This window comes from Oryctolagus cuniculus, chromosome 12 (assembly GCF_051225735.1).
Source record: "Oryctolagus cuniculus isolate XC-2025 breed Fujian yellow rabbit chromosome 12, ASM5122573v1, whole genome shotgun sequence".
Lineage (NCBI taxonomy): Eukaryota > Metazoa > Chordata > Mammalia > Lagomorpha > Leporidae > Oryctolagus > Oryctolagus cuniculus.
This window is the reverse complement of record NC_142878.1, coordinates 73,760,458-73,776,024: the sequence shown is the minus strand read 5'-3', so window position 1 is coordinate 73,776,024 and position 15,567 is coordinate 73,760,458. Positions and strand designations below refer to the sequence as shown.

Here is a 15,567-nt window from a genome sequence, read left to right as displayed (position 1 = left end):
TAAATAGGGCTGTTTCAACAAAGTGCCCAGACTGAATTTATAAAATAAAGGGAGAGGGTGTAGGCGCAGGGAACTGTAAAAATCTAGGAAAGCTATTGGTTCAAAGCCAGAGAGAATTCACTGTAGTCATGTTTTGTTCTGGGGAAATGATCCAACTGGACTGTATACAGAAAGTACAATTTCGGTCCTGGAGAGTACTTTGAGAAAAACCTCAATGCGGATAATCTCAGTGGAGAAGCTAGCTAGGAATTCTCACTGGTAAAGCAAGGACTGTGGGCTTTGAGACTATCCGTACCTCCTGCTGTGTCTCTTCTTTCCTTAGGAGTCAAAACAAACTGGACAGCCCTGTTGTTTGTTCTTGCCTGAAAATGTGCTGTCCAGAAATCTGAGGCCGAGGCTCAGGAGATGGCAGAGTGTCCAAACCGATCCTCCGTTGACATCGAATGACAGCCCACCCCCTAACCCACACCCCTGGGCTGTGCTGTTTGCTGTATCAGCACTTATTTCTTTAGGAATATACAACCTTCAATTCTTCCCTTCTCTCTCCAGAAGTAGCAGAGCCTAAAAAGATAAACAAAGCTAATAGCCAAGAGATCTTAATGCTAACAGTTTTCCCACAAAGTGGTTGAAATGAGATCTTGAACTATATTTTAACACCAAGAAGATTCTTGTTTCCAAAACTTGGAATCGTTTTAGACATTTTATGTCTAAGCTTTTCCACTCAGTGACCTTCTTTCATTCTCACTAATTCTGTGAAAGTAGGGAATAGGTATTTTCATTGTAAGAGAGGGAAGAGACATTGAACAAGTGCATGTGGAATGAGAGAGAAACCTCAGGTCCTTGCAGACCTGAGGGAAGGGAGGGGTGGTGTTTGCAGTGCAGTGGACCAACAAGAAAGCCTCGGCTGCGTCTGCCTTGCTTCGGATGGCCATCTGCACGCGGGCTGTGTGTAGGGGAGGTTCTCATGGTCTCTGCCTGACTCCTGTTTTACTTCCTGCCTCAGTTTGGACTGCTGTAACAGCTTACCATAGTCTGGGAGGCTTAAACAACAGACATGGATTCCTCACAGTTCTGAAGCTGGGAAGTCCCAGATCAAGGTGCTAGAAGATTCAGCGTCAGTGAGTGCCTGTTTCCTGGTACGCAGATGGCCATCTCACTATTTCCCTACATGACAGAGAGGGCTACAGAATTCTCCAGGCTCCACCATAAGGGCACCAGTTCCATTCACATACATGCTGCCTTCATATCCTAATCACATCAAAAGACTCCCACATCCTGATAAAGGAATCTTTAAAAAGTTCATGGAAAATATATAAATATATACATGTAAAATATATATATATATATATAAAATACACCTGGATTTCAAGACTTTTTGTACCAAAATAAACATCTTTCAATTCCATTTTACCTTTGAAGTGCCCTCATTGAGGATTAAGATTTCAACATGTAAGGCCAATGTTGTGTGGCACAGTAGGACACACCTGCAACACTGGCATCCCATATTGGAGTGCCAGTTGGAGACCTGGCTGCTCTGCCTCTGATCCAGCTCTCTGCTAATGCACTTGGGAAAGCAGCAGAAGATGGCCCAAGTCCTTGGGCTCCAGGCACCCACATGGGAGATCTGGATGGAATTTCTAACTCTTGGGTTCGGGCTGGCCCAGCCCTGGCTGATTTGGGCATTTCGGGAGTGAACCTGAAGATGGAAGATTCCTATTTCTCTCTGTGTATTTTTCTGTTTCTTCCCCCTCCCCGTTTTTCTGCCACTCTGCCTTTGAAACAATTTTTAATTAATATTAAATATTTTAATATTTAAAAATAAAAATTTTGGCCGGCATCGCGGCTCAATAGGCAAATCCTCTGCCTGCGACGCCGGCACCCCAGGTTCTAGTCCCAGTCGGGGTGCCGGATTCTGTCCCGGTTGCCCCTCTTCCAGGCCAGCACTCTGCTGTGGCCCGGGAGTGCAGTGGAGGATGGCCCAGGTCCTTGGGCCCTGCACCCCATGGGAGACCAGGATAAGCACCTGGCTCCTGGCTTCAGATCAGCGCGGTGCACTGGCCGCAGCAGCCATTGGGGGGTGAACCAACGGAAAAGAAAGACCTTTCTCTCTGTCTCTCTCTCTCTCACTGTCCACTCTGCCTGTCAATAAATAAATAAATAAAATAAAATAAAATAAAAATTTCAACATGTAGATTGTTGGGGGCTAAGGGGTCACAGACTTAGTCTATGATACTTCTAGTCCCCTTCTCCCAGGGTCAATATTTATTAAAGGAACAGAACCTTACTCCCTCCCCCTTAGAAGATGTGTTTCAATGGCAAGGCAAAGACTGAGGTATTTTAGACAGCATCAGATGTGTTTATAACAGGGAAGCCTATAGGTGTAGACCATTTAAAATAATTTCAATCCTTTCTTTTTATAGGCTTACTATGTTTAGAGAAAGAAAACTTAGCAAAATAAACTTGTGCCTTCATTCAAGAAATATTTAATTAAGGGTCCATCTTATGTTTTAAAACTTATTTATTTTATTTCATTTCATTTGAAAGGCAGTTACAGAGAGAAAGAGAGAGAGATCTTCTGTCCACTGGTTTACTCCCCAAATGGCCTCAACAGCTGGGGCTAGGCCAGGCCAAAGCCAGGAGCTAGTAGTTTCTTCCTGGTCTCCCACGTGTTTGTAGGGGTACAAGCATTTGGGTCATCTTTTGCTGCTTTCCTAGATGCATTAGTAGGGAGCTGGATTGGAAGTGCAGCAGCCAGGACCCAAACCAGCACCCATATGGGATGCAGGTGTCAAAGGCAGCACCTTTACCCACTGTACTACAACGCTGACCCCTGAGGGCATATCTTAAAATAAATACTATTCCAGATACTAGAAATACAGTAATGAATGAGACAAAGTCTCCAGCTTCCCAGATTTTGCATTCTGTGGGGACTGAGAGACAATAACAAATTGGCGAATACACAATAAGCCATGTGGTGGCGGAGAGCAATGAAGATAAACAAAGCAAGTTAAGGAGGGTGTGGAATATGTTATGTATGGACATAGGGGTGCAGCTAACATTGACTTATGTTCCAGATAGCCATTGCAGCACAATAAAACACCCTAAACACCATTGATTTAAAACAAAATTCAGGGAGACCCAGACCTGTTGCAGCCATTTGGAGAGTGAACCAGCTAATGGAAGATTCTCTCTCTCTCTCTCTCTCTCTCTCTCTCTGCTTTTCAAATAAATAAAATAAATCTTTAAAAAGACTAAAAATAAAACAATTTATTATTATTTTGTAGGTTGACTGAGTGATTCTCTCTTGGGGGACTTTACACTGCCTGTGCCTGAGGCTGGAGTTACCTGAAGAACTGAGTAGGCTGGCTTCTTAGTTCACATCATGGCATCTCAGCTGGGAAGATTGGAATAACTGGGCTGTGACCACATGGCCTTTCCATGGGCTGTCCCAGACTTTCTCGCAGGATAGTGGGAATAGGTAGACAGGCTTCTAATAGTTGGTGGCTTCCTATGATGCAGGTGTTCCAAGAAATCCAGGTGGAAACTGCAAACACCTTTTGTGACCTCTCCTTAGAAGTCATCTAAGTGTTGCCTCTACCACATTCTCTTGGTCAAAACAAGTTATAGAACACACTAGATTTAGAGGAAGAAGAGCGCACAAGGCTGTAAAAAGATGCAGCTCATTAGGGAGCCATATTTGGATGCTAGCTACCATAGTTATTAATGGAATGGACTCACCGATAAAATCATATCTGAGCAGAGTTCTAAGGGAAGTGAAGGAGTAAGTTTTATGAGTATCCAGAAGAGATCTCAAGCAGAATGAACAGCAAGTTCAAAGTCCTGAGGCAGAAGTAGTCAGAGTATGTTTGAGGAAAACAAGACCAGTATGACTAGGGTAAGATTACCTACAGAGAGGTAGGAAAAAGTTCTAAAGGGAGGGAGGGGTCAGATGATATATGGTGTTAGAAGCCCTTTGAAGGACTTTGGATTTTATTTTGAGTGCTATGAAAATCTGGTCAGTGATACTGAGCAGAAGGTTGGTAGGACATGACCTCTGTCTTAAAGGCCTCCTCTGGGTTATAATATTCAGTAAATCCTGGGGGTGGGGGAGCCACTTAAATACAGGAGAAAAATTATTGCAATTATCCAGGCCAACAGAAAAATGAAACTTGAATCAGGGTGGCAGTGGCAATAGGAAATAGATTCTAATATATTTTAAAGGTAAAGCCTAAAACATTTTCTGATGTTCTGTGACAGAGAATTAAAGATGGCACCAAGTTGTTTCTGCTGGACAAACTAGAATATAGTTGTTGCCACTTATTAAGGTGGGAAGACCATATAAAAATATAGTAAGGGTGAGTGGTCCTCTGGAATTTGATTTTGTATATGTTAATTTTCAGATGCCTGTTAGATATGAAAGATATAAATCTGAATTTATCAGGTCATGTTCATGCCCTTATTTCACGTGATTTATTATAATAAACACTGGGACACTTGAATAAAGAAAATAGATTTGGGTAGCTCATAATCTGGGAAAGCTGTAGACCCATGTTCAGGGTCTCCAATGATTTGCAGGCTTTCATTTGGACATAAATGAATAAGCCATAGTGTCATGAAAAGAACATGGGTTTTTTTTTTTTTTTAAGACTTATTTATTTTATTTGAAAGGCAGAGTTACAGAGAGGTAGAGGCAGAGAGAGAGAGAGGTCTTCCATCCACTGGTTCACTCCCCAAATGGTCGCAACAGTGGAGCTGGGCCGATCCAGACTCAGTCACTCTAGGGTCTGAATGCAGGCTCCAGCCTTTACTAGTCACGAGGCTTCAGCACATCATATAATGTAAGCCACATTATTCTTTTCCAAAGATAAATTAAGGATAATAAAATTCACCTTGGAATGCAGTTGGGGGCATTGAAGTAAGCTAATGCCTGTAAGGCATCTAGCACATTGCAGACATTTGATAAATGATAATTCTTATTAGTATATCCAAAATTGTTTCCCTAAGTCCTCCCATGAACTCTTCTTCAAGCAGATATCAGGAGAGGTGGCAGAAGGCATAGCAGTACTTAGTTTGACGTCCTGTCCCAGTATTGAGTTCCAGGCTCCTGACTTTGGCCTGGTCCAGCCCCAGCCATTAGAGCCATGTGAAGAGTGAACCAGCATATAGAAGATCTCTGTCTCTCCTCTCTCTCTGTAACTCTGCCTCTCAAACAAATAATTAAATCTTTTAAAAGAGAGAAGATATGTTCCCTCACTATCTTCCCATTTAACCTTTATTTTCACTTTTTTTTTTTTCTTTACCCCTCTGTAGTAAATCTGTGATGCAAAGAATATCGCTACCTGCTTAGCTTCTTTGGGGAGTAGGGAACATCTCTTTCAGTGCAGACTTCTAATTCTTGCAAAGAAGGAGTTAAATGGTTATTTGAAAGTACTTTGACATTATCCAGATTTGGCTTAGAGATAGGATTATGCTGCCGAACTTTATTCTTCTCCTTGATTTACAAAGAGCTCTCTTACCTCAGACATTCCAGTGCTTTGTTGGAATTTTCTATGTAATGTAACCTTTAACAGAACAATTTAGAGGGCAGGGAGCTGCAACCTAACCTCTAACTTGAAGCAAGATCCTAGCAAAACAGAGGCCTACTGACGAGAGCCTCTTGCTCAGGATCCCAACAGGTACTCCCTTCTCACCACGATGGCTGCAGAACATCAGAAGGCAAGAGGCTGTTTTATCTGCTGGCTGTGCCGGCCTGTGACCTGCCTGAAAACTCTTAAAACCGTTGCTTGCCAAATGCAATGACGTAGCAGCATGTCTTTTAGAGACCTTAAGTTCCATAAGCTCCTGGCTCATCGTGTTTCCCTTGGTGATTCTGTCCTGGAGGTACCTAACTAGAACATGCAGTTCACAAAGACACAGCCAGGACAGAAAACAACAGAATCTGTAAGATTTTGAAATTGTAAAAAGTGAAAATGACCCACTGCTAAATCTAACTCCAATGCCTTGCTGTTCTTGTCTACATGGGATTGCAGAAAAACTGTTCCAGAAAAATGTCTTCCCCTTTGGGATTTGGGTCTAATATTCTTCCAAGGCCTTGGAAATTTCTTGAAGTTTTCTTATATTTATCTTTCGTTATATTTATCTTCCACACTTTTTCTTTCTTTTTTTTTTTATTTTTTTTATTTTTTTTTATTTTTTTTTTTTTATTTTTTGACAGGCAGAGTGGACAGTGAGAGAGAGAGACAGAGAGAAAGGTCTTCCTTTTGCCGTTGGTTCACCCTCCAATGGCCGCCGCGGCCGGCGCACCACGCTGATCCGATGGCAGGAGCCAGGAGCCAGCTGCTTTTCCTGGTCTCCCATGGGGTGCAGGGCCCAAGCACCTGGGTCATCCTCCACTGCACTCCCTGGCCACAGCAGAGGGCTGGCCTGGAAGAGGGGCAACCGGAACAGAATCCAGCGCCCCGACCGGGACTAGAACCCGGTGTGCCGGCGCCGCTAGGCGGAGGATTAGCCTAGTGAGCTGCGGCGCCGGCCATCTTCCACACTTTTTCTCATTCTCCTATGGTCTATAAGGGATGGTCTCAGTTCAGAAAGTAATTCATTTTTTTTTTTTGCTACAACAAATAAGCTTATTTTTAAAATTATTCTGTTACCATAAGAAAAATGAATCATGAGAACCTAGATCTTTTTTAAAAAAAGGATTTATTTATTTATTTGAAAGGAAGAGTTACAGAGAGGCAGAGGCAGAGAGAGAGAAGTTTTCCATCTGCTGGTTCATTCCCCAAGTGGCCACAATGGCCAGAGCTGCACCAATCTGAAGCCGGGAGCCAGGAGCTTCCTCCTGGTCTCCCATGCATGTACTGGGGCCTAAGCACTTGGGCCATCTTGTACTGCTTTCCCAGGCCATAACAGAGAGCTGGATTGAAAGTAGAGCAGCTGGGTCTTGAACCGGCGTCCATATGGGATGTTGGTACTGCAGGCAGTGGCTTTACCTGCTATGCCACAGCACTGGCCCCAAGAATCTAGGTCTTTTTTTTTTTAAGATTTATTTATTTATTTGAAAGTCAGAGTTACACAGAGAGGCGCAGAGAGAGAGAGCTTCCATCCGCTGATTCACTCCCCAGTTGGCCACAATGGCCAGAGTTGAGCCGATCCGAAGCCAGGAGCCAGGAGCCAGGAGCTTCCTCTGGGTCTCCCACACGGGTGCAGAAGCCCAAGGACTTGGGCTATCTTCTACTGCTTCCCAAGCCATAGCAGAGAGCTGGATTAGAAGTGGAGCAGCCAGGACTTGAACCGGTAACCATATGGGATGCCTGCACTGCAGGAGGTGGCTTTACCTGCTACGCCACAGCACTAGCCCAGAACCTAAGTCTTAAGTCTTCACTTTTTGGGGTTTCTTTTGTTTGTTTTTGGTAATTGTGAAAAACATAGCCTTTAAAAAGGCAACTTGGATTCTCCCTAAGTTCAACCCCTTTCCCTCTTCTGGCCCCATGCAATGTCAGGAAGAAATAGAGAGCTGAAGTTGGAAGCCTCAAGTCCCGACTCTGCTTGTAGAAGCTACATAATCACAGTTTATCTTACCCTTAATTGATAGCCCCATTTCCTCATCTGAAAAATGTAAAGAACCATTCTTGTGCCACATATGTATCAGGTAACAAATATAAAGGCACTTTGCGAAAAGTAAAATATTACAAGAATGTGTAATGCCCCATGTTAGATCGTTGGGGTCCTCCAGGGGTCCCTCTCTTTCTGTCCTCTCTTGCTTTTCCCAGCTCTCTCTGTCCTTTCCCTAGTGTCCAGCTTTCCTCTACAGAATGTCGTGGTAGCACAATTCTCAGAGACTGCACAAAAGCTAAAAATATACCCGAAGAAGAAATTAATGTTAGTATGCAGAGACCTTCTACTAAGCACATTTCTTAGAGGGCATATAAAATGGGGCAAAGGAGAGGCAAGAGAGAAACTCAGATTGAAGCCAGAGACAAGAAACAAGGAGATTAGGGAAAGGAAGAGTTAAAGAGACAGGAAAGAGTCAACTAGAAATGGAGAGAACTCACAGGACCTCTAATCATCCAAAATCAGTTGGGAAAGGAAAGGAGAAGACAGCACAAGGCTAACAAATCATAAAAGAGTTTGTACGCCCGGCGCTGCAGCTCACTAGGCTAATCCTCCACCTGAGGCACCAGCACCCCAGGTTCTAATCCCGGTCGGGGCGCTGGATTCTGTCCCTGTTGCCCCTCTTCCAGGCCAGCTCTCTGCTGTGGCCCGGGAGTACAGTGGAGGATGGCCCAAGTCCTTGGGCCCTGCACCTGCATGGGAGACCAGGAGAAGCACCTGGCTCCTGCCTTCGGATCAGCGCCATGCGCTGGCCGCAGCGCGCCGGCCGCGGCGGCCATTGGAGGGTGAACCAACGGCAAAGGAAGACCTTTCTCTCTGTCTCTCTCTCTCACTGTCCACTCTGCCTGTCAAAAAAAAAAAAAAAAAAAAAGAGTTTGTACAGGAAAAAGCAAAGCACAGAAAATATAATTCTCTTCAGAGAGGTAGATATCAGATAGCATTGCAAGTAGGTGCTGTAATACACTGAAGTCATGATGCAGTATAAAATACTGGAAAGAGTTTAATAAGGGAATGTGATTTCTACAACCAGTTACTGGAAGGAGAATGTGACAATCAGGATGCTCATAAATACAGTCAGCTGATCTTTGACAAAGAAGTAAAGGTAATATAATGGGTACAAAGAATCTTTTCAACAAGTGGTACAGGAACAACTGGATATCCACATTAGAGAAAGAAAAATCTAGACACAGATCTTACACCTTCCACAAAAATTAATTCAAGAAGAGCTGGCGCTGTGGTGTAGCTGCCTGCAGTGCCAGCATCCTGCATGGGCAACAGTTTGTGCCCTAGCTGCTCCACTTCTGATCCAGTTCCCTGCTGATGACCTAGGAAAGCAGTAAAAGATGGCCCAAATCCTTTGGCCTCTGTACCCACGTGGGAGACCAGGAAGACACTCCTGGCTCCTGGCTTCAGATGGGCCCAACTCTGGCTATTGCAGCTAGCAGATGGAAGACCTCTTTTTCTCTGCTTCTGCTTCTCTGTAACTCTGCCTTTCAAATAAATAAATCAATCTTTAAAAAATTAATTCAAGATGATCATAGACCTAAATATAAAATGCAAAAGTATAAAACACCTAGAAGATAATATAGGAGAAACCCTAATGACCTTGGGAATGGTGATTTTTTAAATACAATGCCAAAGACATAATCTATGAAAGAAATCATTTATTACCTGGACTTCATTAAAATTTTAAAAACTTATGATCTGTAAAACACAATGTCAAGAGAATGAGGGGGACTGGCACTGTGACTAAGCAGGTTAAGCTGCCATCTGCAGTGCTGGCCTCCCATATGGGCACCAGTTTGTGTCCCAGCTACTCCACTTCCAATCCAGCTCCCTGATAATGTGCCAGGGAAAGCAGCAGAGGATGGCTCCATTGCTTGGGCCCCTGCACCCACATGGGAGACCCAGATGAAGCCCCTGGTTCCTGGCTTCAGCCTGGCCCAGCCCTGGACGTTGTGGCCATCTGGGGGAGTGAACCAGCCAATGGAAGAACTCTCCTCTCTCTCTATCTCTGTGTCTCTCCCTCTCTTTCTGTAACTCTGCTTTTCAAATAGATAAATCTTTAAAACAAAACACTGAGAAGAAAAGCCACAAAATTGGAAAAAATATTTGCAAAACACAAATATACAAAGAGTTCTTAAAACCCAACAACAATAAGAAAAACAACAAACCCAGAGTAAAATAGGGCAAAAGAAAAATCTGAAGTGTACGTGATCAAAGATGGTATACAGATGGCAAGGAAGCATATGAAAAGATGCTCAACACCATATGTCATTAGGACATTGATTAAAACAACAATGAGGCCGGTGCTGCGGCTCACTTGGCTAATCCTCTGCCTGCGACGCCGGCACCCCGGGTTCTAGTCCCAGTCAGGGCTCTGGTTTCTGTCCCGGTAGCTCCTTTTCCAATCCAGCTCTCTGCTGTGGCCCGGGAAGGCAGTGGAGGATGGCCCAAGTGCTTGGGTCCTGCATCCGCATGGAAGACCAGGAGAAGCACCTGGCTCCTGGCTTCGGATCGGTGCAGTACACCAGCCGTATCAGCCATTTGGGGGGTGAACCAACAGAAAAGGGAGATCTTTCTCTCTGTCTCTCTCTCACTGTCCACTCTGCCTGTCAAAAAATAAAAAAAAAAAAAAAAAACAATGAGATATCACTACACACCTATTTAAATGGCCAAAGTCTAAAACACATCAAATGCTGACAAGAATGTAGAGCAAAAGGAATTCTCATTCATTGCTGGTGGAAATGCATAATGGTACAGTCACTCTGGATGAGAATTTGGCTGTTTCTTACAAAACTAAACACACTCTTACCGCAGGAGCCAGCCATCATTCTCCTTTTTGTTTACCCAAGGAATTGAAAACTTATGTCCACTAAAAAATCTGCAAATGAATGTTTATAGCAGCTTTATTTATAACTGTCAAAGCACAAACCAAAATGTCCTTCAGCAGGTGAATAGATAAAAAGCTGTCTCCCATCCAGACAATACAATTTTCAATGCTACAAAGAAATCAACTGTCAAGCCAAGAAAAGTCATGGAAGAAATTTAAATGTGTATCACCAAATGAAACAAACCAATCTGAAAAGGCTGTATACTGTGTGATTCCAACTGTATGACATTTTGGTAAAGGCAAAAGTGTGAAAACAATAAAGAAAGATCAGCACTTGCCAGGGGCTCAGGTAATGGAGGGGAACGAGTAAGCAGAGCTCAAAGGACATTAGAGCAGAGAAAATACCCTCACACAGTAATGTTGGCCACATGTCATTGTACATTTTTTTTATTTTGACAGGTAGAGTTATAGACAGAGAGAGAAACAGAGAGAAAGGTCTTCCTTCCATTGGTTCACCCCCAAAACGGCTGCCATGGCCGGAGCTGTGCTGATCCGAAGCCAGGAGCCAGGTGCTTCTTCCTGGTCTCCCATGCAGGTACAAGAGCCCAAGGACTTGGGCCATCCTCCACTGCCTTCCCGGGCCACAGCAGAGAGCTGGACTGGAAGAGGAGCAGTCGGGACTGGAACCCAGTGCCCATATGGGATGCCGGCGCCGCAGGCAGAGGATTAACCAAGTGAGCCATGGCGCCGGCCCCGTCATTGTACATTTTTTACAGCTCTGTAGAATAACACCACAAGTGAGCCCTAATGTGAACGATGGACTTTGGGTGATTGTGATGTGTCAGTGTAGACTTACCAGTTGTAACAAATGCACCATTCCCATGGGTGATGTTGATACTGGGGGACAGCAATGGAAGTCCCTGTATGTTCCTGTCAATTTTGCTAGGAATATAAAACTGCCCTTAAAAAGTTAATTAATTAAAAAAAAATGAGAAAAAATACTGTAAAAGAATCACATCAGAAAAATAATAGAATCTTCATCAAAACAGATTTCAGAAGGCAGTAGATTAATATTTTATTAAAAACACTAAGATAGGGGCTGGCGCTGTGGCGTAGCAGGTTAAAGCCCTAGTCTGCAGTGCCAGCATCCCATATGGGCGCCAGTTCAAGTGTTGGCTGCTCTCTCTTTCTCTTTCTCTCTCTCTCTCCCTCCCTCCCTCCTTCTCCTCTCTCTGTTTAACTCTTACAAATAAAATAAACAAATCTTAAAAAAAAAAACACTAAGGTAATAAAATCTATATGTAAACTTAATGAAATCTAAATATTTTTCAGTTATAGACAAGTAGTTTACTGTCTTAGATCCTTACTGAAAAAAATTATTAAACATTTTTTAATGAAGATTAATTTTGGGTGCGTACTGCTTCCCCATAGAGGGCAGAGCTCAGAGCCTGTGGAGCCTGGGGTCAGACACGCGGAAGCGGGGCTGTAGCCTTAGCAGGACTGTGGCGGGAGAGCTGGAGCTGGGCCCACCAGGCTGCACCAGGGACAGCCGGCCGCTCGGTGGACCCGGAGGTCCAGTCTGGAGGCAGAGGCCTAAGCAGACAGAAGCTAGGCATGGACTTAGCCGCTGCCGCTGGCCCCGCATTAAAGCACCACTAGAGAGGTATGTCTTCACCTGGCTCTGCAAGAAGTCTGCAGAGCAGCCCTCACGGCCGGCCAGTGCTCAGCTCCCCTGGTGCTGTGGCTGGGAAAGCCCACTGCCCTAGCCTGCCCTGGATGGCGTTTTGGGGAAGACCCTTGTCCACTCCAGAGGCCAATGGTCCTTCCTCTGGGATTCCAAAGAGGGCTTGATATCTTTTGGAGAATGATTGCGTTGAGTGGAGAGGTGGTCTGTCCTTACAAGGCTGGGAAAGACAAAATCCATTACCACCCAGTCCAGTCCCTCTGTGGCTGACAGCCTGGAGAGCGCGTGCTCTCCCGCCCCTGCTCTGGTCCTGCCTGCGTCTGGAGCGCACCCGAGGTGTTCAACTCACAGCAGCCTTCAGGAGCCACACAGACACACGGAGATTGTGATCTGAAGATGACCACACAGCTGTGAAGTCAGAGGCTCCTGCAATGTTCTCACCAGAAGCAGACAAGCCCTCCCAGGCGGGCATCGGCATGCCCACCAAGGCCAGGTGGCACCTGGGTGAAGTTGCACCATCCAAAGAGACCACAGAGGGCGTGCCCCTGTGGGAAGAGGTGACTAAAATGTTTGAAGGAGAATCTCTGCTGTCTTAGGACACTGCTGAGGCCCAGGAAGAACCCTTCGAGGATGAAGTGACCCCTGGGCTCCTGACACAGAACCGCAGAAAACGCTGACCTTCAAGGATGTGTCTGCTGACTTCTCCCAGGAAGAGTCGGGGTAACTGGCCCTTGTTCACCAGAACCTGTATTGAGCAGGAACCTGGTGTCAGTGGGATATCAGCTTTCTAACCCTAATGTGATTTCCCAGTGAAGAAAGAAGAACCATGGATGACAAAGAAGGAAGGCCTAGGAGATCCCAGTTCAGACTCAAGGAGTAAGATAGAAACCAATGAGCCAACTGCCATGAATGACATTGCCCAGGCTCTGTTATATCATGGAATTATGATGGAAAGGTTCATGAGAGAGGATATCATTTATTCCACATTGAGAAAAGTCTCCCAATATGATCATGCATCTTAGAAAGGCACCAGGAAACCCATGGAAGTGATGTGAGACAAGTCATTTTGACCAACAGCAAGAAAGGCTGAAAAACTAACAAGTTAGGGGAAAACAGCACCGTGAATTTAAATGTTATTATAGATCAGAGCACCATGAATGTGATACATCTGGAAAGAGGAACAAATACAAGTTGGATTTGGTTAACCAGCCAACAAATTACATAAAAACAAGAACTAATGAATGCACTATATGTGAACAAGTGTTCAAACAGCTTATTCACCTTACTGAACACATGAGAGTTCATACTGGAGAGAAACATTTCAGATGTTAATAATGTGGAAGGGCCTTTAGTCAAAATGCATCTCTTAGTACACACCAGAGAATCCATACTGGTGAGAAGCCTTTTGAATGAGGAATGTGGCAAAGCCTTCAGACATCACTCATCACTTAGTCAGCGTCATAGAACTCACACGGAGAGAAACCCTATGTCTGCCATCAATGTCAGAAAGCCTTCAGCCAGAACATTAGCTTGATCCAACATTTGAGGACTCATTCTGGAGAGAAGCCTTTTACTTGGAATGAATGTGGAAAAAGCTTTCAACAGATTAAACACCTTGGTGAACACGTAAGAATTCATACTGCGGAGAAGCCCTGTGCACGCACTGCGTACTCTAAAACCTTCAGTCACTGAGCATACCTAACACATCACCAGAGAATCCACGCTGGAGAGAGGCCCTACAAATGCGAGGAATGTGGGAAAGCCTTTAGGCAGAGGAGTCCCCTTAGCAACCATAAGACTCTCCACGCAGGAGTGAAAGCCTATGAATGCAATCGCTGTGGGAAAGCCTATAGGCATGACTTGTCATCCTTTAAGAAACATCAGAGACATCACAGTGGGGAAAAACATTATGAACGTAATGAATGCAGAAAAGCCTTCAGCTATAATTCATCACTTAGTGGACACCATGAAATACACAGGAGGAAGGGCTTTCAAAATAATGTGTAAAAAATGGGTATTTCATATAAGACCTAAGCCTTATATTTCATATAAGACCTAAGTCTGAATCAGTGTCTATGCTTTAAATTTTCAGAACTCCATTACATTTGAGGAATTGCTAGAAAGATGCTAACTTTTAAATTTTGTTCATTATGTAAATAGATTATTACCATCTACTAACACCTCCATACAAACTACTTAGTAAAATATGGTTCTCCAAATTAAATAAATTCAGCATTTTGAAGAATTCACATAAAATATTTATTTATTTATTTATTTGAAAGGCAGTGTTACAGAGATACACACACACAGAGAGAGAGAGAGAGAGAGAGAGAGAGATCCTCCATCTGCTGGTTTACTCCCTAAATGGCCCCAGGAGCCAGGGCTGGGCCAGGCTGAAACTAGGAGTCAGGAGCCAGGAATTTCATTCGGGTCTCTCACATGGGTACAGGGTCCCGGGTACTTGGGCCATTCTCCACTGCTTTCCCAGGCACATTAGCAAGAAATTGGATTGGAAGTGGTGTAGCCAGCGTCCCAGGTGGCAACTTCACCTGCTATACCACATCGTTGGCCCCTAAACATTCTTTTAACAAATATTTATTTGAAAGGCAGGCCAAATGAGAGGGAGAGAGATTTTCCATCCAGTGGTTCACTCCCCAAAAGGCCACAACAGCCAAGTCTGGCACAGGCCAAGGCCAGGAGCCAGGAATTCCAAGTGAGCCTTTCACATGGGTGGTGGGGACCCAAGTTTTTGAGCCCTTGTCTGCCACTTTCCCAGGTGCATTAATGTGAAGCTGGGTCAGAAGTGGAGTAGCTGAGACTCAGACCAACACTCTGTTATGGGATGCAAGCCTCCCTAGCCACGACGCCTGCCACTCCCCCACCCCCAGCATTTTCAGTTCTAGTGTGAAAGTTGTTATTGGGAGTAGAGGCAAGGTTGCTGCCAACAATCCTGCAGTGCAAGGACAGCTCTAATTATCTCACCCAAAATGTCAACAGCGCCACAATCCTATGGTAGATTAAGGAAGACTGACAAGCTCTAAGAATCTAGTATAACATATGGGCCTTATTTTGATTTAAACAAACTCGAAACACAAAAGGCATTGTGGGAGCCAGCACTGTAGCACAGTGGGTTAATGCTCTGGCCTGAAGCGCCAACATCCCATATGGGCGCTGGTTCAAGACCTGGCTGCTCCACTTTTTTTTTTTTTTTTTAATTTGACAGATAGAGTTATAGACAGTGAGAGACAGAGAGAAAGGTCTTCCTTCCATTGATTCACTCCCCAAATGGCCACTACAGCCGGCGCTACGCCGATCCGAAGCCAGGAGCCAGGTGTTTCTTCCTGGTCTCCCATGCGGGTACAAAGGCCCAAACACTTGGGCCATCCTCCACTGCCCTCCCGAGCCACAGCAGAGAACTGGACTGGAAGAGGAGCAACCG

General features: G+C 44.6%; 1 pseudogene; it reads left to right on the top strand.

Annotated features, from left to right (window-relative positions):
* Nucleotides 1–14,135, top strand: part of LOC138844802 (uncharacterized) — a 35,787-nt pseudogene extending 21,652 nt beyond the window's left edge.
* Nucleotides 14,136–15,567: the final 1,432 nt, after the last annotated feature.